Raw genomic sequence first — 24114 nt, 5'->3', positions numbered from 1 at the left:
CGGGTCTTTGAGACCTTGTATAGACTATCGGCTTCTGAATAAAATCACTGTTAAGTTTCAGTATCCTTTGCCACTATTGTCAGACTTGTTTGCTCGGATTAAGGGTGCCAAGTGGTTCACCAAGATAGATCTTCGTGGTGCGTACAACCTTGTGCGCATTAGGCAGGGAGATGAATGGAAAACTGCATTTAATACACCCGAAGGTCATTTAGAGTACTTGGTGATGCCCTTTGGGCTTTCTAATGCTCCTTCAGTGTTTCAGTCCTTTATGCATGATATCTTCCGGAAGTATCTAGATAAATTTATGATTGTTTATCTGGATGATATTCTGGTTTTTTCTGATGATTGGGATTCTCATGTAAAGCAGGTCAGGATGGTGTTTCAGGTTTTGCGTGATAATGCTTTGTTTGTGAAGGGCTCAAAGTGTCTCTTTGGAGTGCAGAAGGTTTCCTTTTTGGGTTTTATTTTCTCCCCTTCTGCTGTGGAGATGGACCCAGTCAAGGTCCGAGCTATTCATGATTGGACTCAGCCCACGTCTGTTAAGAGTCTTCAGAAGTTCTTGGGGTTTGCTAATTTCTACCGTCGTTTTATCGCTAACTTTTCTAGTGTTGTTAAACCTTTGACGGATATGACCAAGAAAGGTTCTGATGTGGCTAATTGGGCTCCTGCAGCCGTGGAGGCCTTCCAGGAGCTGAAGCGCCGGTTTACTTCGGCGCCTGTTTTGTGCCAGCCTGATGTCGCACTTCCCTTTCAGGTTGAAGTGGATGCTTCTGAGATCGGTGCTGGGGCTGTTTTGTCGCAGAGAGGCTCTGGTTGCTCTGTGATGAGACCATGTGCTTTTTTCTCTAGGAAGTTTTCGCCTGCTGAGCGAAACTATGATGTTGGTAATCGGGAGTTGTTGGCCATGAAGTGGGCATTTGAGGAGTGGCGTCATTGGCTCGAGGGTGCTAAGCATCGTGTGGTGGTCTTGACTGATCACAAAAATCTGATGTATCTCGAGTCTGCTAAGCGCCTGAATCCTAGACAGGCTCGTTGGTCATTGTTTTTCTCTTGTTTTGATTTTGTGGTCTCGTACCTGCCTGGTTCGAAGAATGTTAAGGCTGATGCTCTTTCTAGGAGCTTTGTGCCTGACTCTCCTGGAGTCTTGGAGCCAGCTGGTATTCTTAAAGAGGGAGTAATCGTGTCGGCCATATCTCCTGATTTGCGACGTGTGTTGCAGAGATTTCAGGCTGGTAGACCTGACTCTTGTCCACCCGACAGACTGTTGGTTCCTGATAAGTGGACCAGCAGAGTTATTTCCGAGGTTCATTCCTCGGTGTTGGCAGGGCATCCGGGAATTTTTGGTACCCGAGATTTGGTGGCTAGGTCCTTTTGGTGGCCTTCCTTGTCACGGGATGTGCGGTCATTTGTGCAGTCCTGTGGGACTTGTGCTCGGGCTAAGCCTTGTTGTTCTCGTGCTAGCGGGTTGCTTTTGCCCTTGCCCGTCCCGAAGAGGCCTTGGACACACATTTCCATGGATTTCATTTCTGATCTTCCGGTGTCTCAAGGAATGTCTGTCATCTGGGTGGTGTGTGATCGTTTTTCCAAGATGGTCCATTTGGTGCCCTTGCCTAAGTTGCCTTCCTCTTCCGATCTGGTTCCTTTGTTTTTTCAGAATGTGGTTCGTTTACACGGCATTCCTGAGAATATCGTGTCCGACAGAGGATCCCAGTTTGTGTCCAGATTCTGGCGATCTTTTTGTGCTAAAATGGGCATTGACTTGTCGTTTTCATCTGCCTTTCATCCTCAGACTAATGGCCAAACGGAGCGAACTAATCAGAGACTAGAGGCTTATTTGAGATGTTTTGTTTCTGCGGACCAGGATGATTGGGTGACCTTCTTGCCATTGGCTGAGTTTGCCCTTAATAATCGGGCTAGTTCCGCTACTTTGGTTTCGCCATTCTTCTGCAACTCTGGTTTTCATCCTCGTTTCTCCTCGGGTCATGTTGAGTCTTCTGACTGTCCTGGGGTGGATTCCGTGGTGGATAGGTTGCAACGGATTTGGAATCATGTGGTGGACAACTTGAAGTTGTCACAGGAGAAGGCTCAGCGTTTTGCCAACCGCCGCCGCGGTGTGGGTCCCCGACTTCGTGTTGGGGAATTGGTTTGGTTGTCTTCTCGGTATGTCCCTCTGAAAGTTTCCTCTCCTAAGTTTAAGCCTCGCTTTATTGGTCCTTATAAAATTTTGGAAGTTCTTAACCTGGTTTCTTTTCGTTTGGATCTTCCGGTGTCGTTTGCCATTCACAACGTGTTCCATAGGTCTTTGTTGCGGCGATACGTTGTGCCTGTGGTTCCTGCTGTTGAGCCTCCTGCTCCGGTGTTGGTTGAGCGCGAGTTGGAGTACGTGGTGGAGAAGATCTTGGATTCTCGTCTCTCTAGACGGAGGCTTCAGTATTTGGTCAAATGGAAGGGCTATGGTCAGGAGGATAATTCCTGGGTGGTCGCCTCTGATGTTCATGCGGCAGATTTGGTTCGTGCCTTCCACGCTGCTCATCCTGATCGCCCTGGTGGTCTTGGTGAGGGTTCGGTGACCCCTCCTTAAAGGGGGGGTACTGTTGTGAACTATACTTCTTGGCTCCCTCTTGTGGTCACTAGTGGTTTGGCACTTGGATTGTCTTTTCCCAGGTTGGTTCTCACCTGGTTCGTTAGGCCTGGGGTGTTGCTATTTAAACTTCCTGGATTCTCAGTCCAGTGCCTGGCATCGTTGTAATCAGTTCATTTCTGTTTGCTCCTGTCTTCAGGTCCTGGTTCTTTGCAAGATAAGCTAAGTCCTGCTTTCTTATTTTTGTTTATTTGCATTGTTCATATTTTTGTCCAGCTTGTACAAAATGTGATTCCTGATATCGCTGGAAGCTCTAGGGGGCTGATATTCTCCCCCCTCACCGTTAGTCGGTTCGGGGGTTCTTGGATATTCAGCGTGGATATTTTGCAGGGTTTTTTGCTGACCATATAAGTCATCTTACTATCTTCTGCTATTAGTCAGTGGGCCTCTCTTTGCTAAAATCTAGTTCAGTCTTACGTTTGTCTTTTCTTCTTACCTCACCGTTATTATTTGTTGGGGGCTTGTATTATAACTTTGGGGTCTTTTCTCTGGAGGCAAGCGAGGTCTTATTTTCCCTGATAGGGTTAGTTAGTTCTCCGGCTGGCGCGAGACGTCTAGAATCAACGTAGGCACGTTCCCCGGCTACTGTTAGTTGGTTGTGCTAGGATCAGGTATATGGTCAGCCTAGTTACCACTTCCCTATGAGCTGGTATTTATGTTTGCAGACTTTGCTGTAATCTCTGAGATCCTCTGCCATTGGGATCATAACACCATTTGTTATGGTTGGGGATGAGGCCTTTCAGATGTGTGAAAACCTACTGAAGCCATATTCCAGTCGGGACTTGAACCACACTAGAAGGATCTTTAACTACAGACTGATCAGGGCCCGAAGAACAGTAGAGTGTACCTTTGGCATTCTGGTCTCTCAATGGCGCATTCTTGCATCAGCCATAAATCTAAAAGTGGAAACAGTCAATGAGGTGGTCAAAGCCTGTGTGGTTCTACACAATTATGTAATGGCTAAGGAGCAACCCAACATTGAACTGGATGAACCAGTTGCACACCCACTGCCCGATTTTCAGCATCACCCGCTGTGGTCAACTGCAGCAGTTGGTCACATGCGGGACCAATTTGCTGCCTTTTTTGATTCAGATATTGGACGTGTGTCATGGTAGGACAATGTTGTGTAAATGTCCTGTTGTAATTCGATCTGTACCAGTAATTTTCTGCAATGATAATAATATTTCTCATTAATAAACTTTATTTTTGGTTGTGTTGACCGTGTCTCCTATGTATTTCCTCTACAAACCAAGACTGTCCTAAAAATAGCAGTATTTGGTCTGTATTTAATATCAGTAGTTGTAATCCAAAACCAGGAGTGGGTGATAGAGGCAGAGGTGATAGTTATTATATTAATATCAGAATTTACTTCTAATTGTTCCACTCCTTGTTTTGGCTTACAAATACTGATATAAAACACTGGCCACATACTGCTAGTGTTATGGCAGCCATGTTGCTTTATTTAAGCTTGTTGACGTCATTGCGTCCTGATTCTGTTCTGCTTTATCCATTGGACACAGACTGAAGAGACAATGACTGTCACACTAAAGAGATCTATACTCATCAAGTCAGGTGTCAGAAATAATGAATTCATGATGCACATATAAGCTTCATGAATTCACTACTTCTGACACCTGTGCAGGTGAGCATAGATATGCAGTGTGTGACCACCATCGTCCCTTCAATTTGTGTGTAATAGATTATGTACAAATAAGAGAAAATGGTGGTTATACAAGGCAGTTCTATACTCACCAGGTCAGGTGTCCCAACTAATGAGTTTTTTGACACCTGACCTGTTCAGTAGAGGTCTGCACTGTATTTCCACCATTTTCTCTTCAGACTGCCACACTAGTCACAGACTAAGCAGAAAGAAGAGATTATGGAGGTAATACATCTAATATTTTTGGGCCCACCTCATATACAGTGGGGCAAAAAAGTATTTAGTCAGTCAGCAATAGTGCAAGTTCCACCACTTAAAAAGATGAGAGGCGTCTGTAATTTACATCATAGGTAGACCTCAACTATGGGAGACAAACTGAGAAAAAAAAATCCAGAAAATCACATTGTCTGTTTTTTTATCATTTTATTTGCATTTTATGGTGGAAAATAAGTATTTGGTCAGAAACAAAATTTCATCTCAATACTTTTTAATATAGCCTTTCTTGGCAATGACAGAGGTCAAACGTTTTCTGTAAGTCTTCACAAGGTTGCCACACACTGTTGTTGGTATTTTGGCCCATTCCTCCATGCAGATCTCCTCTAGAGCAGTGATGTTTTTGGCTTTTCGCTTGGCAACAAGAACTTTCAACTCCCTCCAAAGGTTTTCTATAGGGTTGAGATCTGGAGACTGGCTAGGCCACTCCAGGACCTTGAAATGCTTCTTACGAAGCCACTCCTTCGTTGCCCTGGCGGTGTGCTTTGGATCATTGTCATGTTGAAAGACCCAGCCACGTTTCAACTTCAATGCCCTTGCTGATGGAAGGAGGTTTGCACTCAAAATCTCACGATACATGGCCCCATTCATTCTTTCATGTACCCGGATCAGTCGCCCTGGCCCCTTTGCAGAGAAACAGCCCCAAAGCATGATGTTTCCACCACCATGCTTTACAGTAGGTATGGTGTTTGATGGATGCAACTCAGTATTCTTTTTCCTCCAAACACGACAAGTTGTGTTTCTACCAAACAGTTCCAGTTTGGTTTCATCAGACCATAGGACATTCTCCCAAAACTCCTCTGGATCATCCAAATGCTCTCTAGCAAACTTCAGATGGGCCCGGACATGTACTGGCTTAAGCAGTGGGACACGTCTGGCACTGCAGGATCAGAGTCCATGGTGGCGTAGTGTGTTACTTATGGTAGGCCTTGTTACATTGGTCCCAGCTCTCTGCAGTTCATTCACTAGGTCCCCCCGCGTGGTTCTGGGATTTTTGCTCACCGTTCTTGTGATCATTCTGACCCCACGGGGTGGGATTTTGCGTGGAGCCCCAGATCGAGGGAGATTATCAGTGGTCTTGTATGTCTTCCATTTTCTAATTATTGCTCCCACTGTTGATTTCTTCACTCCAAGCTGGTTGGCTATTGCAGATTCAGTCTTCCCAGCCTGGTGCAGGGCTACAATTTTGTTTCTGGTGTCCTTTGACAGCTCTTTGGTCTTCACCATAGTGGAGTTTGGAGTCAGACTGTTTGAGGGTGTGCACAGGTGTCTTTTTATACTGATAACAAGTTTAAACAGGTGCCATTACTACAGGTAATGAGTGGAGGAAAGAGGAGACTCTTAAAGAAGAAGTTACAGGTCTGTGAGAGCCAGAAATCTTGATTGTTTGTTTCTGACCAAATACTTATTTTCCACCATAAAATGCAAATAAAATGATAAAAAAACAGACAATGTGATTTTCTGGATTTTTTTTTCTCAGTTTGTCTCCCATAGTTGAGGTCTACCTATGATGTAAATTACAGACGCCTCTCATCTTTTTAAGTGGTGGAACTTGCACTATTGCTGACTGACTAAATACTTTTTTGCCCCACTGTATGTATACTAAAGACACACAAAGCTGCAGTCTTTTTTTTATAACTACTGGAGATATGATGTGGCCCAAAAAGTAAGTGTGTGGCGAAGTTTCTTAGTTGGCACACGGCGACGATAGATAAAATAAACCAAACCTAATTTGGGCAAATCAAATTGTATTTATTTTTTACAACCAAAAAACTTTATTTAACTGCGCCGGCTTGGGGTAGAGTGATGTAAACATGGAGTGTGAAGCACTGAGGCCTGGCTAACCGTGGACGACGCAGAGGAGGCAGGAGAAGGGGCAATGAAACTACTGGGGTCTGGTAGTTCGGGGATGGGGCTTGGCACATGAGAGGCTTGAGACACACTGGAAGGGTGAGACAAACCTAACATTACAGACAAATTGGGAGGTGAAGGCGGAATGCTAAGAGTCCGCTGTTTTTTTTTGTTTTTTTTTTTGTTTGCCTGGTTGTGGGAGGTCTTGGTGGGCTCATGTGGAGTGGCGTGGTGGTGGGTGACCTTTCAGGGTCCGGCTGCACTGTGTCAGAGTCCATTGTGCTCGTAGATCGTGCAGCCATGCCAGAGTCCATAGTGCTCGTAGAGCGTGCAGCCATGCCAGAGTCCATAGTGCTCGTAGAGTGTGCAGCCATGCCAGAGTCCATAGCGCTCGTAGAGCGGAAGGCCATGCCAGAGTCCATAGCGCTTGTAGAGCGTGCAGCCATGCCAGAGTCCATAGTGCTCGTAGAGTGTGCAGCCATGCCAGAGTCCATAGCGCTCGTAGAGCGAAAGGCCATACCAGAGTCCATAGCGCTTGTAGAGCGGAAGGCCATGCCAGGGTCCTGCTGCATCGTGGTGGTGGCGGTACGGAAGGCCATGCCAGGGTCCTGCTGCATTGTGGTGGTGGCGGTACGGAAGGCCATGCCAGGGTCCTGCTGCATCGTGGTGGTGGCAGTATGGAAGGCCATGCCAGGGTCCTGCTGCATCGTGGTGTCAGTGGAGGAGGTCCAAGCAGGAGCAGCGGTTGTCATGGTGGTGGCGGTGGGATGTCCAACTGCACTCGGCATGGTGGTGGTGCTGTAGTGGTGTCCGGCTGTGGAAGGAATTGAGGTGGCCGTGCAGTGGTATGCAGCAGAGGTCGGCATTGAGGTCAATCGTGACAGTGAAGGCACAGGTGGATATGCCGACACTGTCTGCTGGAAATACCGACTCTGCTGCACGTAAGCAGCATTGCAGGCCTGCATGACACTCAGCTGGAGATCAGGAGTAAGGTGTTCTGACATGCCCTGCTCAATTTGGTTAAAAAAATGATGTGCTGGCCTCTGGAGGTCGGCTTTCACTTGGTTAAGGCTTTTGCTGACTTCCTGGATACGTGCATTCAAGAGGCTATGTGAAACATCCATTCGGTCACCCAAAGCCTTGATTGCTTCATGTAAAACCGAGCTCAAGTGCAAAAACTCGGGCATGAGTGACCTGTCCGAAGCCCTCTGCCGCTGCCGGGAGGAGCCCCAAAAAAAGGGGGCAGTGGAAGAGGACTGCGAAAGGGGAAGACCTGATGGACCAGCTCCCTGGTCTCCAGTTAGTGTGGAAGGCCCACTTGCTGCTGCGCTGCTGGATGGCTGGGATAGATCCGTGGCTGTCGGATGAAGGACCGCTCCAGAACTTGGGCCAACAGTAGTGCTGTATGTGCTGTGAAAAAAGGCAAAAGAAAATTAATTCCAAATATTAACCAGACGCAAAATCCTGTGGAATATAAAAATACAGATTATGGCAATACAATACAACCTAATGCACGTGATACTTACGTTCTCTGGGCAAGGACTGGTCTTAAAAATGCCAGAACTCAATGGTATTTGTATCTTCTGATCCTTGCTCCTGAACCACTGGGAACACGGCTCTCTTGACGCAGGTCCTTGTTGAAGCGGTCCTTCATCGAACGCCAACGTGTTTTGACTTTGGCCACTGTTAAAAAAAAATTGTGGTCAGAAAAAGGACTTTTGGCCGTGCTCACACAACTGTGTGTGATGACAGAAACTCCTGAGAGTTTCTGTCATCACACACAGTCGAGTGAGCATGGCCAAGGTCTCTGCTGCTTCACACTGCAGTGCAATACTTACCAAATGCATTTTGGACCCGTGTCAGGGCGTTGTCTCAGCCATCCCACATCTCTTTGGCCACCTCATTCCATAAGCGCCAGATCGTGACGTTGTTTGAGTGCAGTGGATCCCGGGTGTCCCACAACAGGACTCGCTCCTGGACCAGCGAGATGAGGAGGTCATTCTCAATAAGATCATCCTCCCGTTGTGAAACCTAAAAATTAAATAAAGTCATTAATGTTTGCTCAATTAACATAAGGAAAAGAAAGAAAAAAGATGCTGAGAAATGGCATGAATAGGAAAGTCAACATACAAAAGGATTCCAGAAGAAAAAAGTAAAGAAATACGAATGGAAAGAAAGGAAGATTCAAGATAACAGTCAGTCTTGTATACGTACCCGCTGCCGTCTTTCCACCGGACCTTGACTCCGCTGCTCCTGCCCTGTCTCTGCCGCAGTAGAAGAAGAGCTCTAAAAAAAAGAAAAATTCAAATTGTCACATGTGTAGATGTGACAGTGAATACTTACCAATCTGACGAGGCAAGTACTCACCTCACTGACATGCTCGACTTCAGACGGCCCACGAAGAAACTCCTCATGGGAAGAATCCGAAGAAGACATTCTGATGCATGTAGAAAGAAAGAAATGGCAGAAATTAGGACATGTAGAGAAAGAAAAGAGAAAATAAAGGCATTGGCTAGGATATACTCACATTGTTTAGAGGCTTGTTTTCTCCTAGGTGCTGTGGTCTGTCTGCTCTGCTTGGCTGTCTGCTGAGAAGTGACCTGCAACTGTCCACACCCTCCCTTTATCACCTTGTATGTGGGGGGTGGCTTATCAGTGTCTAGACATGTTTTTCTCTTGTGGAACGCATGCGTTCATGAACGCAACCAAACGCATGTGCTTGTAAACGCATGCGTTCATATAGACAGCAATGCGCTTTTTTGTCGCAATCCTTGCGCAATCAACTGCATGCGTTTCCAGGCGACAAATTGACGCCTCTAAAAATTACTACATGTTGCATTTCCACGCCAAGCCGCAAACGACGAAACGACGCATGCATCGTCAAGCACGGCAAAACGCGAAAAAGCAAAAACGCATGCGTTCCTAATGTTAAATATAGGAATACAAAACGCATGCTGATATATGCGGTACAAACGCTGCGGACACAACCGCAAATGTGAAACCAGCCTTAGAGAGGACATTCTTTCCGGTGGAGCCATTCACTTTTCCCATCTTTTCCACCTGGCCCAGACTGACAAACTGTGTATACTATTGCTTCAACATTTTTCAGTCACCACTCTGTGTATAGAGAGTGGCGACTGTAACTGATGCCCCGGGACAGACTGACAGCCGGTACAGCACTATGTGCCACCCAGTAGTTAGGCTTCAATGCTTCATAAGTGCCTACTTAATATTTAGAAGTCCCCCTATGCACAGTAATAATGGCCCCAGCATTGCTGATGAGAGCAGGAGGTCATGTGACGATTTTCTTCTATTGAGAGAAGTCAAACTTGTCTAGTCAACACATGCAAATAGCAAACGTGGTCGCATGACCGCCTGATCACACCAGTGGTCTTGGGGTCTCATGACGGCAGGTGCACCCCATCATGATTTGGCAGTCTGTAGAGTGATTGCAGACAATTATCCCAAGCCTTTAATAACTTAAAGGGAACCTGTCACCCCCCCATGGCCTATTAAGGTAAAAGAGCCACCTTCTTCAGCACTAAGGCTGCATTCTGTGAAGGTGGCTCTTACGTTTTTGATCCCTAATAACGCTGAAATATTCACTTTTATAAATTGTGCGCCATACCTGTATTGAGTCCGGGGGGTACGTTTTCTCCCCCTGACTCAGCCGCCTCGTGGCCGTTCATCATCCCACCGAGCACCGCCTCCTTTCTGTCTTGTGCCGTCACCGGCGCTCTGCAATTATTTCTCGGGCATGCGCAGTGCGCGCTGCCCTGGAACTTATATCAAGTGATGTAAGTAGATCGCACCTGCGCACAGCGCCAGATTCCCAGCGTGAATAAGTCATAACACACTGTGGGGCGGGATCTCGGTCTTCCGCTACACGCAGGCTAGATATCAGTACATCAGCTGATGTGAGTTCCAGGGCAGCGCACACGGCGTATGCCCGAAAAATGAGAGCCCAGCCCAGGCATCGGCGCCCGGTGGGATGATGGACGGCTGGGAGACGGTTGTGTCCGGTTGACAAAAGACGTACCCCCCAGACTCAATACAGGTATGGCACGCAATTTATAAAAGTGAATATTTCAGCGTTATTAGGTATCAAAAACATAAGAGCCACCCTCACGGAATGCAGCCTTAGTGCTGCTGAAGGTGGCTGGCTCTATTACCTTAGTAGGCCCTGGGGGGGAGGGGGGGGTGACAGGTTCCCTTTAATAATTTAATTATAAGCAATTTATTCTTATAACATAGAATGCAGCCCGTGGTTACTGTATTGTTATACTTGTTAGGGGGAAGACAGACGGACGTATTTCTCATGTGAGGATCGCATCGCAATCCTCAGACTGACCGTCGGCTCTCCTGACCTGAGGCTGACAGTTGCATAGTAATCTATCACGCTGTCACGCTTATGTCAGGAGGTGTCAGGGCCAGTCCGAGGATTGCAATGCGATCGTCGCATGAGTTATACAGTGTCTGTCTGCGCCCTTATGCTAATACTTAGCCTTGTTATAGTAATATTAACCTTCGTTGCTATGCTTGTTTTACTAATACATATATAAAAGACCCAGCTCGCAATAATAAAAAGCCCCCAACCTCCCCATCTCCAGCCCCCAAGACAGCAACTATTAGGGTATGTTTCCACGGGGCGTATTGCTTGGGTTTTTGCTGGGGACTGGATGCTGTGTACATCCGTAGCGTTGAAACCGCAGCTTCCAGATGTTACAGCATAGTGGAGGGGATTTTATGAAATCCCATCTCCACTATGCGTACATAGACGCAGGTGGCAGACCTGCGTAACCGGACATGCGGCGCGTCTTTCTAGACAGCAGCATGTCTATTTATCTGGTGGAGATGCTTCGTCTCCACAAGATAAATAAAACAGTCTATGAATAGGATGTGGTGATTCCACCTGTGTTTAAGGAATATATGCGGAATCACCGCGCGTATAACAGGGGGCAGCGCTTTGGGTGGAGCCGGGTATCTGCTGCGTCCAAAGCGCTGCCAATACACCTCGAGGACACATGCCCTCACATATGATAGAGTGAATATCTCATAACATTAAACAGTATAATAATAATAATCAGCCCCCCCAGTGACCCTCACCCACGTCAGCCCTCACAATATCCTCAAACTCTCCCATTTACCCCCAGTACCCTGTCCCCCTCCCACAATACCACCATCCTCTCTCATTCACCCCCACAGTGCCCTGTCCACCTGCACACCCACAATAACCCCCATAGTTTCACATTTACCCCACAGTGCCCTGTCTTCCTCTCCCACTTAAGCCCCCACAATACCACAATCCTCTCACATTCACGCCCCACAGTGACCATGATATGCCTAAATCGAATTACTCTAATAAATTCCATCCCCACTTACTGATGAAGTTTTCAGGTAGACAGTGAGGAGAACCAGCAAGTGTCCAGATAGATGCAAGGAGGGCACTAGGACCCAGCGTGCCTCAGCCAAACCAAGTGTGCACACAGTCACACACTGCAGTGCACAGCCAGAAAGTAACTGCAGCTGCTGCTGCTAGCCAGGAAGAGACTCCTCGGGTGAGACCACATTGCACTCTGCATGGAGGGAGGCTCTGCAGCCGGCATTGTGCTGCTCTCTCCCTGACACCTCAGACTCGGCAGTGGATTTCCCGGTGGGCCCCTTCAGGTGACTGGGCCCGGGGCAATGGCCCCCTCTGCCCCCCCCCCCCCAGTAGCTACGCTACTGGGCCCTGGGTATCCTTATTATTAGCACAGTTCAGACGTCACCTGTTGTGACATGTCAAGCCATGCAGTAAAAATATATATTATTACCATGCAAAGAATTATATCTGCATTATGTTACAGAAATGTTAATAGTACACACATTTTAGATTGTTAGTTATGTATTATTTCTTTTAAGTGTTAAATATATAAAATCATGCAGTTATTATAACTTCCTGTGTAAATAAAGACATAAATCCATATAAGAGGTTTTTTGTTCATTTCCTGTTTTGAAATGAAAATTCTAAGGAGAAATAAAAGATAAAATTTAAATATCAAATTCATACAGAAACAAAACAATTTAAATATGCTATACATATGTATACATTTAATATATATATTTAATGTAATTCTAAGTATTATTACTGGAGTAAATTTTAATTATTTCACTATGCATATAAAATACAGTTATACAATCTCTATTTATACAAATATGCTATTTACTGTATACTGTATGAATATATAGAACTGCAGAATTATACTGTTTAAAATAATTACAAATAACTAAATAATACACTGTATAACACATTTACACAACATATAATATAATTACATTTTTAGCCAATTCCTAAACCAAATTTTATCTCCCTGTCGATAATGTCTTGAAAGCTTTATTTAAAATTGTCATTTTTAGACTTATGGATTTTTTGTAAAGCTTTGATAATGGAGTCTTCAGCTTACCTCCCATGATGTGGCTCTCTGAAGCCACCTGTTTGTTTCTGTCAATTTCCGCCATTTGTCTTACAGAGAGATCTGAACCTTGCATTTTTAACTCTTTCTGTGCACATTCTTTAGTGGATTCTTGAATCTTTTGGTAGGGCTTGTAATAAATGTGTCATTTTCTTCGTACTTCATAGATTTGATTTTGGAGATAACTCAGTTTTGGAGATTTTGATTTTGGCTTCTGATATGATTTAATTCTGTCTGTTTTCAAAAACTTAGTATGATTTATTTTCCTTTCAAGATTCTCACATTTTCTAGAAAAATCAAGGGATTGCGCACATTCAAATAAAGAATCTTTTTTGGACGCAATAACACAAGATACAGAATTTAGGAATCCAAATTTGTTTACACAGCAATTTATCATTGATTGTGTATTGAAATTTGTAATGACAGTTTTGTACAACCTTTCAAATATGGACATGAATGTAAAACTACATTCTTTCAGGCCAATCCTTAATTTTAGAAGAATATCAATATCTGGATAATTTTCTTTTAATCCACAGAATATCAGAATTCTTAATCTTTCTATATCGGTTAATTCTTCATGGAACTCATCATCATTCTGCATTTTTAATGAGAACCGCCTGGAAAACGTTACTGGAAGCCACATTTTAAACAACTGATTTTTCTCCTTATTAGTCAAATCAAACTTATCAGCAAAACTCTCAAATATCTCTGAATTTCTGCATACATGGATTTTGTGATCATATGCAGGAATGATTTTGCATAATTTTAAGAAGTTTTTCCTAACTTTAATTTGGACTTGGGCCTCTGCGTTGTCTTCTATTTTTGGTGGCCCTTGTACATCTGTTCCTTGTACGTCATCTTTGTCAGTTATCATGTCTCCTTCTATGTTTCCTCCATCTTGTTTTACATCATGAGACACAAGGTCACCTTGGGTGGCCATTACAGACACGTGCCTCACATCTTGTTCACTCTCCACATTACAGTAAATCTTGGGAACATCACTAGTATCATCTGATACTATTTTTACATAGTCTTTTTTGGATTTCTCTGAAACAAACTTATGAAATACGTCAACCAAATGTACAATATTTTTCAATTTCTCTTTTTCGCTGGATATTAGCTTAGAATCTATCTTTAGATTTGCTATCTTGCATTCTGCATATAAACTCAGCCAAAACATTTCTAAATTAGATTTTTATAAAGTTAAAAATTCCAGCTGACTTTACTTAGAATATGAATTAATTAAATCCATTTATCTTGCCTTGAAATATCTCAGCTTGTAGTTCCTTTGTTGGACAACGCTGGGCTCTGCTCTCAGCACGTCTGTCAGTCTTCAGTACATCTGGCATTTGTACTTCTACTACTTGTCAATCCATCCACCTGTTAGTCCTCACTCATAGGTTCTCTGTGATGCTTGTGACTTGAAATGTTGTAGTGGAATTCCTGAAAACTTGCACAATTGATCTTTAGCGAAGCTATTCTCTTTCCCCATGTGCAAGGAGAAAGAAATCCACTCAAAAATAGCACAAAAAATCAGATCTAGCTGGCTTGGCCAATGTTAAATATGCTTATTTCGCACATTTATTTAATTAGGACTCTTTACCAGATGCAATACTCTTAAAGAAAAAATGTCATGATATTTTCATAAAAAATTTAGTGGTTTATTGGATTGTCCACAGAAAAACCACATTGCAGCAAAACATAAAATAGGTGAAATAGTTACGAACAGATTGTCCATTTGTTCCTCATTTTTCCCAAAGTTCTGAATGGTAAATGGCGTCTGTCTTTCTGTCATGGAATAGAAGTCATCCTTGGTAACCAGCTGTTCCTTCCTTCTGTGTGCCATCTGAAGTCCATGGAGAATGAAGGAGTAGGCAGGAGGTGACAGCCCCCACCCTTCTGTGAGTCCCGGTTATATGTCCCATAGAGCACGTGTTCTCTCTATATGGTGTTAACTTATACTCTGAGCTATATATACAGGAATAGCTTTTGTAATGTCAGCGAAGGGCAATGTGCTCAGTACAGAATTCAGAATAAGAATATTTCAAAAATTAATCATTAATATTTAACAGGGTGTAATGAAGCCCCAACATAGAATATAATGTAGCCCCCTCAAATAGTTTAATGCAGCCCCCCATAGAATATAATGCAGCCACCTCATAGGGTATAATGCAGCCCCCCATAGAATATATTGTAGCCCCATCATAGAGTATAATGCAGCCCCCTCATAGGGTATAATGCAGCCCCACCATACAATATAATGCAGCCCCCTCATATAACATAATGTAGCCCCCCTCATAGGGTATAATGCAGTCCCCCTCCATAGAACTTAATTTAGCCCCCTCTTAGGGCGTGATGCAGCCCCACCGTAGCATATAATGTAGGCCCCTCAAGTAGTATAATGCAGCCCCCAATAGAATGTAATGCTGCCCCCCATAGAATATAATGCAGTCTCCTCATAGGGTATAATGCAGTTCACCTATAGAATATAATGCAGCCCCTAGCAGCGAGTGACAGGAGGCTGGAGCCAGCTGCTGTGTCTAAAGCCTGTGCCCGCTGCTATGCTGCTAAAGAGAAATTAATATTCACTGCTCCCCATGCCCATGGACATACTGAGCAATCACTCCCACCAAGAATTGGTAGATTGTGAGTATTTGTCTCTTCAGTATTTTACACCTGTTTTGCCTCCATCTTCATGAAGGGGGTTGACTGCATCATGAGAGTGTGTTAATTGTTGAATTTGAGGGGAACTTTAATTTTGCTTTTTGTGGCTTTGATTTTTATTTTCTTGTAGTTTGGTCAAACTCAGTGTAATTGTCACGGGATTGTCAGCTGTGAAGACAGTCGTCCTGGATCCAGCCATAGAAGGTCATTGTGATTAGCTCTACAAGCACCTTCTTGATTTTTGCATCTCTGTTATGTAGTGATATTCTTCTCTCTCTAGGACCAACAGTTACCTCCACCTCCTGCTGCTAATTAGCACACGTTTGCTGAAGGTTTAAGTGCATTCAGTATCTTCAGGCAGGGATTAGGTACCTGCTTGGCGATAGGTGCGGAACCTATTTAGGGATGTTTAGGGCAGAAAGGGTGTTGTTAGAGCTGCCTAGGGGTCTCCACTCCCCCCTTCCCTAGTGTTTGGGCTTCCCCTTCCCTTTCACTGTTGTGCACCTTACTTCTCTCTCACCCAGCATGACAGCAATCCTTGTAGTCTTGTGGCTGCACAGTAAGGAAAGAGCCTCTGCTGCTTATTCCCAGATATGCAGTAAGGGATGAAAATTTCTCACAATTTTGTTCAATTGATAGTTTATTAGTTTCTGTGACCTGGGCAGGTAAATATTGCTGCCCATTTTTTTGTGCTGTTTTAATTCTTGGCCTAACTACACCATAATCATATATAACAGTCACATTGGTGAACTCAGCATGCCTGTTACTACCCCTTATTGCTCTCAGAGGACAGCATGGAGTAGCTGACAGCTTTTCGTTATCATAATTTTAATTATAGGAACCGAGGGTTGTATTGCACAGAGTGCAAAATCTCTTGACTACAACCCATATAATCTCTGCGATGTTTGCACACAGCGACACATACATAAGTGAGTGCAATTAGGAATGAAAAATGGCTATGTTATAACAAGCAATGTATTGCAAAGCCCACTTATTCTGTTACAATAAAGGCTAAATAAAAAAGATGTATTATGCGTATCCCCATTCAGAGGTGTAGGTATAGGGGTTGCAGAGGTAAGAGTTGCACTGGACCCTGGGGAACTATGGATTAGCATTTACAATATATACAGTGGCTTGCAAAAGTATTCACACCCCTTGGCTTTTTACCTATTTTGTTACATTACAACCTGTGTTTAAGTATTTTTGTCATCCGAATTGTATTTGATGCAATAGCACTAAATAGTCTAAGTTAGTGACGTGACATTAGAAAAAAATTACATTTATAGAACAAATAACTAATAATTGGTATGTGTATATGTATTCAACTTTTGCGATGAAGCCCCTAAAAATTTCTGGTACAAGCAATTACCTTCATAAGTCACATGCTTAATGACAGGAAGCCCCCCTGTTTGCACTCTAAGTGTGACATGGTCTGTCATTATGTACACTTTACCTTTTCTGAAAGGCCACAGAGACTGCAACACCATTAAGCACGAGGCACCACTAACCAAATACCACGAAGACCAAGGAGATCTCCAAACAAGTCAGGGACAAAGTTGTTGAGAAGCAGAAGTCAGGGTTGGGTTATAAAAAAAAAAAAAATCCCAATCACTGATGATCCCCAGAGCACCATCAAATCCATTATCATCAAATGAAAAGAACATGGTACCACAACAAACCTGCCAAGAGAAGACCGCCCACCAAAACTGCCAGCCCGGGCAATAAACAGAGAGGAAGCACAGAGACCAAAGGTAACCCTGAAGAAGCTACAGAGTTCCCAAGCAGAGACTGGAGTATCTGTCCATACCACCACAATAAGCTGTACACTCCATAGAGGTGGCCTTTATGGAAGAGTCAGCAGAAAGAAAGAATTTATTTACAAAAGTATGTAGGAATGTGCTGTAGTCAGATGAGATGAGACAAAAATTGAACTTTTTGACCACCATTTAAATGCTTTGTCTGGCACCAAACCAACACAGCTCATCACCCCAAAAACATCATCCCCACAGTAGAACATGGTGGCGGCAGCATCATGCTGTGGGGATGTTTTTCGGCAGCAGGGCTAGGGAATATTATCTGAGTCAAGGGGAAAATGGATGGTGCGAAATACAGGGATATTCTTGAGCAAAACCTGTTTTAGTCGGTCAGTGATTTGAGACTGGGACGGAGGTTCACCTTCCAACAAGACAATGACCCAAAGCATACTGCTAACACAATACACGAGTGGTTTAAGGGGAACCATATAAATGTTTTGGAGGGGCCTAGTCACAGTCCAGACCTTAATCCAATTGAGAATATGTGGTCAGATTTTAAGATTGCTGTGCACCAGAGGTAACGATCTAACTGAAGGAGCTGGAGCAGTTTTGACTTGAAGAATGGGCAAAAATCCCAGTGGCAAGATGTGGAAAGCTCATAGAGACTTATTCAAAGCGACTTGCAGCTGTAGTTTCCGCAAAAAGAGACTCTAGAAAGTACTGATCTTAAGGTCTGAATAATTATGCACCCTGAGGTTTTCAGTTATTTTGTCGTATTTGTTGTTTGCTTCACAAAAAAAAGAAAACCAAATGTTTATAGTTGTAGGCATGTCTTTTACATAAACTGTTGCAAACTTAAAAAAAAAAAAAAAAAAACTGTGAAATTCCAGGATGTGAGGTAGCAAAATACAGAAAATGCCGTGTGTGTGTGAATATTTTCGCAAGCCACTGTAAATGTGCTGCGGAAACATCCCATATGCTAAAGCATGTACCGTAGAGATACCGTATACTGTGGTGCTGTATTCCCATATCTTGCACTTAATAATAACTAATTTTTTAGCTTTGCACAGTGGCAGTATCGTAGCCAATGAGGTTTATCCGAGGCGAGATTATTGCTAAAAAAAAAAAATGAAAAAAAAAATAATAATAACTAATTTTACATTAGTCATAATAACATTTGCACTTCATGTTACTAAAATGTACTTTAAAAAAGACTAGAAAAAGGTATAATTACAGATAGAAACCGAATCTGACTTCATCAGTAATGACAGCTTTATAATAAAATGCTGGGGAATGTAGCACATTAAGTATACTTGACTCACAAGAAAGTGTGAGCATAAAAGATAAGTGTAAGCATAAAACAGCATAAATATACAGCACTGTGCAAAAGTTTTAAGCAGATGTGTAGAAAAATGCTGCAAAGTAGCAAGTACGCTTTAAAAAAATACAAGTGTTAATAGTTAATTTTTATCAATTAACAAAATACAAAGGCATTGAACAAAAAATAACTATATCAAATAAATATTTGGTGTTATCTCCCGATATCGTCAGAGAAGCATCAATTCTTCTAGGTAAACTTGCACATAGTTTATGAAGGAACTCAGCAGGGAGGTTGTCCCAAACATCTTGGAGAACTAACCACAGATCTTCTTTGGATGTCGTTTGTGCAAATCCTTCCGGCTCTTCATGTAATCCCAGACAGGCTCGATGCTGAGATCCGGGCTTTTTTTATGGGGGGGGGGCATATCATTACTCTCAGGATGCCTTGTTCTTTTTTACACTGCTGATCATTCTTAAAGGGAATCTGTCAGCAGTTTTTTCTATGTAATCTAAGGACATCATGAGGTAGGGGCTGAGATACAGATTTCAGCTATGTGTCATTTATTAAGCTGTGTGCTGTTGTTTCAATGCCATAAATGTTTTAACTGGTGCTCACGGGAGTCCTGGTCCAACATTGCCCCCTGCACTGATTAACAGCTTGCAATCAATAAACAATGTATACAGAAAGAAGCTAATCAGAGGTGTGGGCGGGGCTAGCTTTCTCAGCTTTGCTTCATGCTACATCTAAAAACTCTGATTGTATCACAACTGCTGCACCCAGTAAACTAGGTGATACATCGCTGGAGTCAGGGTCACTTTTCTACTTTATACTGCTATCAGATGAGGTAGCAAAAACCTGGTGACAGATTCCCTTTAATTACATTGGCCATATGTTTGAGGTTTCCCTGATGGTATTGCTTAAAGAATAAGTATCTGTCTGTTCGCTCTGTCTATCCAGAATAATCATTTCTGATTATCTGGCATGTTAGTGTGGGATCTCATTCAGTATTATTGGACATTTATTTAGATAGTATACTACTGTAGTGAAAAGTACTTTGTGCATCAGTTTCTCAGGATTCTTAACATGAAAGTAGAAACCTTCATTGTTTACTTCCAGAGAATTACACCAGTCCTGGTTATATGCAGATGTCACGCTCACGCCCTGACTGGTGGGCGTGAGCTTGGGGGGTTTGTGGCCCCACTGTGCCACAAACCAGACTACCCTGGAAGGGGCGTGCCTATGACAGCTGCCTGGGTTTTCACTGGAGCCTCTGATGGTGAGGTCAGGCTTGTGCAGCAGGCAGCTGCCAGGTGCTACTCCAGGGTGGTGTCTGGCTGTGGCATGGCTGAGACACAGGGCTGGCAGAGACACGGCAGAGAACACAGGGCTGGCAGAAACACAGGACTGGCAGGGATGGCAGGAAACACAGGACTGGCTAGGACGGCAGTAAACACAGGACTGGAAGGCACGGCAGGAACAGCAGGACTGGCAGGAACACTGGATTGGAAGGCACGGCAGAGAACACAGGACTGGTTGATGTGGTGTATGAAGGAACAGGTAGGGACCTTTTCACACTGGAGGTGCAGGTATGGATATGTAGTGTGGAGGAACAGGTAGGGACCTGTTCACACTGGAGGTGCAGGAACGGATATGAAATATGAAGGAACAGGTAGGGACCTGTTCACACAGGAGGTGCAGGAAAGGAAACAAGCAGAAAGGAATGAGGTATGAAGGAACAGGTTGGGACCTGTACACACAGGAGATGTAGGTACGGAAACAAGCCAGAAGGAAAGGAGAATGAAGAAACAGGTTGGGACCTGTTCACACAGGAAGAGAACCGCAAGGCTGCGAATAAGAATGGTAGAGCAGCAAGAGATAGTGTAGCAACAGAAGCTAAGCAGAGCGGAACCGCAAGGAATACGGAGAGGAGCTGCAGCGAGAGGTTTCTGCAGCAAAGCAGAGCGGAGCCACAAGGAATGTGGAGAGGAGCTGCAGCAAGGGATAACAGAAGAAGATAAGCAGAGTAGAAAGGAGCAGAACCGCAGAAGTGCGGAGCAGAGGTAAAGCCACAAAGGTACAGAGCAGGCAGAGCCGCAAGAGTGCGGAGAGTAAGCAGACTGAGAACACGAGGAAAGACACAGCAGGGAAGGAAGCCACAGACAAGGAGACCGAGATAAGACTAAGTTCAGACAAGGGAATGGAACAAGACAAGAAACAAGGACAAAGACACAGGGACCAGGATATTCTGCCTCCTGGAGGGCGGACAACAAGACCAAGGCAATGGCACAGAGAAAAGCCTCCAGAGAGGGAGTAACACAGAGCAAGGCCTGGTAAACTCAGAAGCTAAACACAAACTGAGCAAACACATTGCACAGGCCCAGACCACTGGGTGGAGCTGCACTATATACTGGAGGCCTCCTGGCAATTGGTCAGGAACAGATTAGACAGATGCACCTGATTCCTATAAGAACCAGAGAGTTCAGGCGCCGCCCTCCTATAAACACAGCCATGAAGTATGCAGAGAGCAGAGACACAGAACATGGAGCTGGCATGAAACAGAAACCACATCATGACCTGGAGCAGTTGGTAAGATAGTGTGAGAGAAGCGAGGCCATGCCGTGATGCCAGCAGAGTTGTTACAGCAGAGTTGAGCGAATATGTTCGGAATCGGTCGTCGAATCTGAATGTGCCATATTCGTGCCATATTGGTACCCTATTCATGCCGAATTTATGTTTGATGATAGGTTTCGAACATATTTGTTCATTTCTACTCCCAATGACTCCAATGACGTTCATTGAAAACAATATTTGCCGCCGATCATAGTGGGAACCTAATTTTGAAAAATCCACTAAACTCTAGTTATATGTTGGACATACAGGCACTTTGCTAGTTTCCATAGACTAACATGAGCAGCGCACTTGTGTGATCATCACAGGACTGAGGCAGATTATATGAGCAAATAATGAAAGTTCTTACTGAACAATTAGCCGATATCTTGAAAAACACAAAAAGCTGTTACAGAAAAAGTGAGTTGGAAAATGATATAACTTTACATTTTACAAACTACATGATATACTTTGCTGAACCCGAAATACCTCTTCTAAAAGAGTGTAATAAAAAGAATGGTGAAATGAAAAGATACAGGGACTAGAATCATAAATAGTAAAGTCTTACAGCTACTTATGTGCCACAATTCTGAGCACACTCAGCAAGAAAACTATTAGCAAATCTCATTTGTCAGTAACCCAGTTGTTTGACAGCAAGCACATATGAATTATTAATCTCACAGTAGGCATCACTCATAGGTTACCTTTAATCTGGATGTATTTGGTCTTCAGATCTCATGTTTGTGTCTGCAGAAAAGAAAAACAGAGATGATCATTATCTTCATCCCAACTATATATTTAATATATTTCTTTGTATAACTTAAAGGTACAACTAATTAAAAAGTAAAGGGGGTGGGGGGCAGGGCCTGGCGTCTTCGCTTGGAGGAGCACTTCTGTGGCTTCACGCCCCAAGGTGATGTCTTAGTATATGGACCACATTTACACTACAGGGTCTAAAGAAAATGTCATCCCAGATCTGTTATAAAAATCATAGAAAACTCCATGTGAGGTGATGATATTGGATGACAAAAGGCTTAGGCCTCCCGCAGTGGGCTGCATACAGGGTCAGACTGGCCCACCAGAGAACCGGAGGATTCTTCGGTGGGCCCAGGCACTTACACCTCTTGGCATACAGGGCTAGCAGCTGTCTAGGGCTCCCGCTGTTCCAGGGTCCCCCAGCCAGTGGCATGTCACTAATAGCGGCACACCTAGCTGCTATGGAGCCCCTGAGTCAGGGGGGGGGGCGCCTGGTGCCAGCGCGGAGCAGCAGCTGGAGACAGGAGCCTGTCCCCGCTGCTAAAGAGAAATTAATATTCACGCTTCCCCATGGCTCCATGGGCATGGAGAGGAGTGAATATTCATTTCAGTTTAATAGCAGGCAGTGTTAGACGCATGCGGAGGCTAACACTGCCTGCAGGGTAGACGCTAGAATGTATGGGCTACTTTCAGGCATGATGTCATTTCAGGGAGACAGCTAGGATGTATGGGCTGTAGTCAGGACCTGGAAGGAGCCCATACATTCTAGCTACAACTGAGAAAGCAGCCGACGACGAAGATGCTAACGGGATGTGCTGCGGCTGCGGGAAACGTGCGGAGAGGTGAATGGTGCTGTATGTCTGTCTGTGTGTGTGCATGCATGAGTGGTGTGGTGCTGTGTGTGAATTGGATAGGGCAATGATGTGGGTGATGGAGAGAGCAGTGATGGGGAGAAGGCAATGTTGGTGGTGGTGGAAAGGATGATGGGGGAGTTGGAGGAGGAGGCAATGATGGAGGTGGTGGATGGGCAATGATGGGGTGGTGGGGGAGAAAGCAATGATGGTTGTGATGGAAAGGACAATGATGGTAGTGGAAGGGGGAGGAAATGATGGAGGTGGTGGAAAGGGCAATGATGCGGTGGTGGGGGAGAAGGCAATGATGGTTGTCATGGAAATTACAATGATGGTAGTGGTGGCAAGGACAATGGTGGTGGTGGAGGCAATGATGGAGGTGGTGGAATGGGCAATGATGGGAGTAGTGGGGGAGAAAGCAATGATGGAGGTGGTGGAAAGGGTAATGATAGGGGTGGTGGGTGAACAGGCAATAATGGAGGTAGTGATGAGGACAATGATGGGGTGGAAGGGGAGAACAATGATGGAGGTGAGGGGGCTGCATTATATCATATGAGGAGGCTGCATTATACTTTATGAGGGGGCTACATTATATTCTGTGGGGGAGCTGCATTATTCTCTCAGGGGGCTATATTATATTATATTAGGGGAGGGGGCTACAGGATATTCTATGGGGGGCTGCATTATACCTTATGAGTGGGTTGCATTATACTCTGAGGGGGCTACATTATATTCTGTGGAGGGGCTGCATTATACTATATGATGAGGGCTGCATTATATTCTATTGGGGGGCTGCATTATACCTTATGAAGGGGTTGCATTATGTTTTGTGGGTGGCTGCATTATATTCTATGAGGGGGGCTGCATTATATTCTATGAGGGGGTTACCCCAACCCCTGCTACATAATTAAAGGGAACCTGTCACCCCCAAAATCGAAGGTGAGCTAAGCCCACCAAAATGAGGGGCTTATCTACAGCATTCTGTAATGCTGTAGATAAGCCTGCAATGTATCCTGAAAGATGAGCAAAAGAGGTTAGAATATACTCACCCAGGGGCGGTCCCGCTGCGGTCCGGTCCGATGGACGTCGCGGTCTGGTCCGGGGCCTCTCATCTTCTTACGATGACATCCTCTTCTTGTCTTCACGCTGCGGCTCCGGCGTATTTTGTCTGCCCTTTTGAGGGCAGAGCAAAGTACTGTAGTGCGCAGGCGGGAAAGGTCAGAGAGGCCCGGCGCCTGCGCACTGCAGTACTTTGCTCTGTCCTCAACAGGGCAGACAAAGTAC

At 44.4% G+C, this 24114-nt stretch overlaps 1 non-coding gene across 1 annotated transcript; it reads left to right on the top strand.

Annotated features, from left to right (window-relative positions):
* The first annotated feature begins 18353 nt into the window (after positions 1 to 18353).
* On the top strand, positions 18354 to 18491 carry LOC143810988 (U4 spliceosomal RNA). Its single transcript, XR_013223280.1, has one exon. It is a non-coding gene; the product is annotated as a U4 spliceosomal RNA (small nuclear RNA).
* The last annotated feature ends 5623 nt before the right edge of the window (positions 18492 to 24114 follow it).

Source organism: Ranitomeya variabilis, chromosome 2 (assembly GCF_051348905.1).
Source record: "Ranitomeya variabilis isolate aRanVar5 chromosome 2, aRanVar5.hap1, whole genome shotgun sequence".
Lineage (NCBI taxonomy): Eukaryota > Metazoa > Chordata > Amphibia > Anura > Dendrobatidae > Ranitomeya > Ranitomeya variabilis.
Note: the sequence above shows the minus strand (reverse complement) of the source record. Positions and strands in the feature narration are given on the sequence as shown.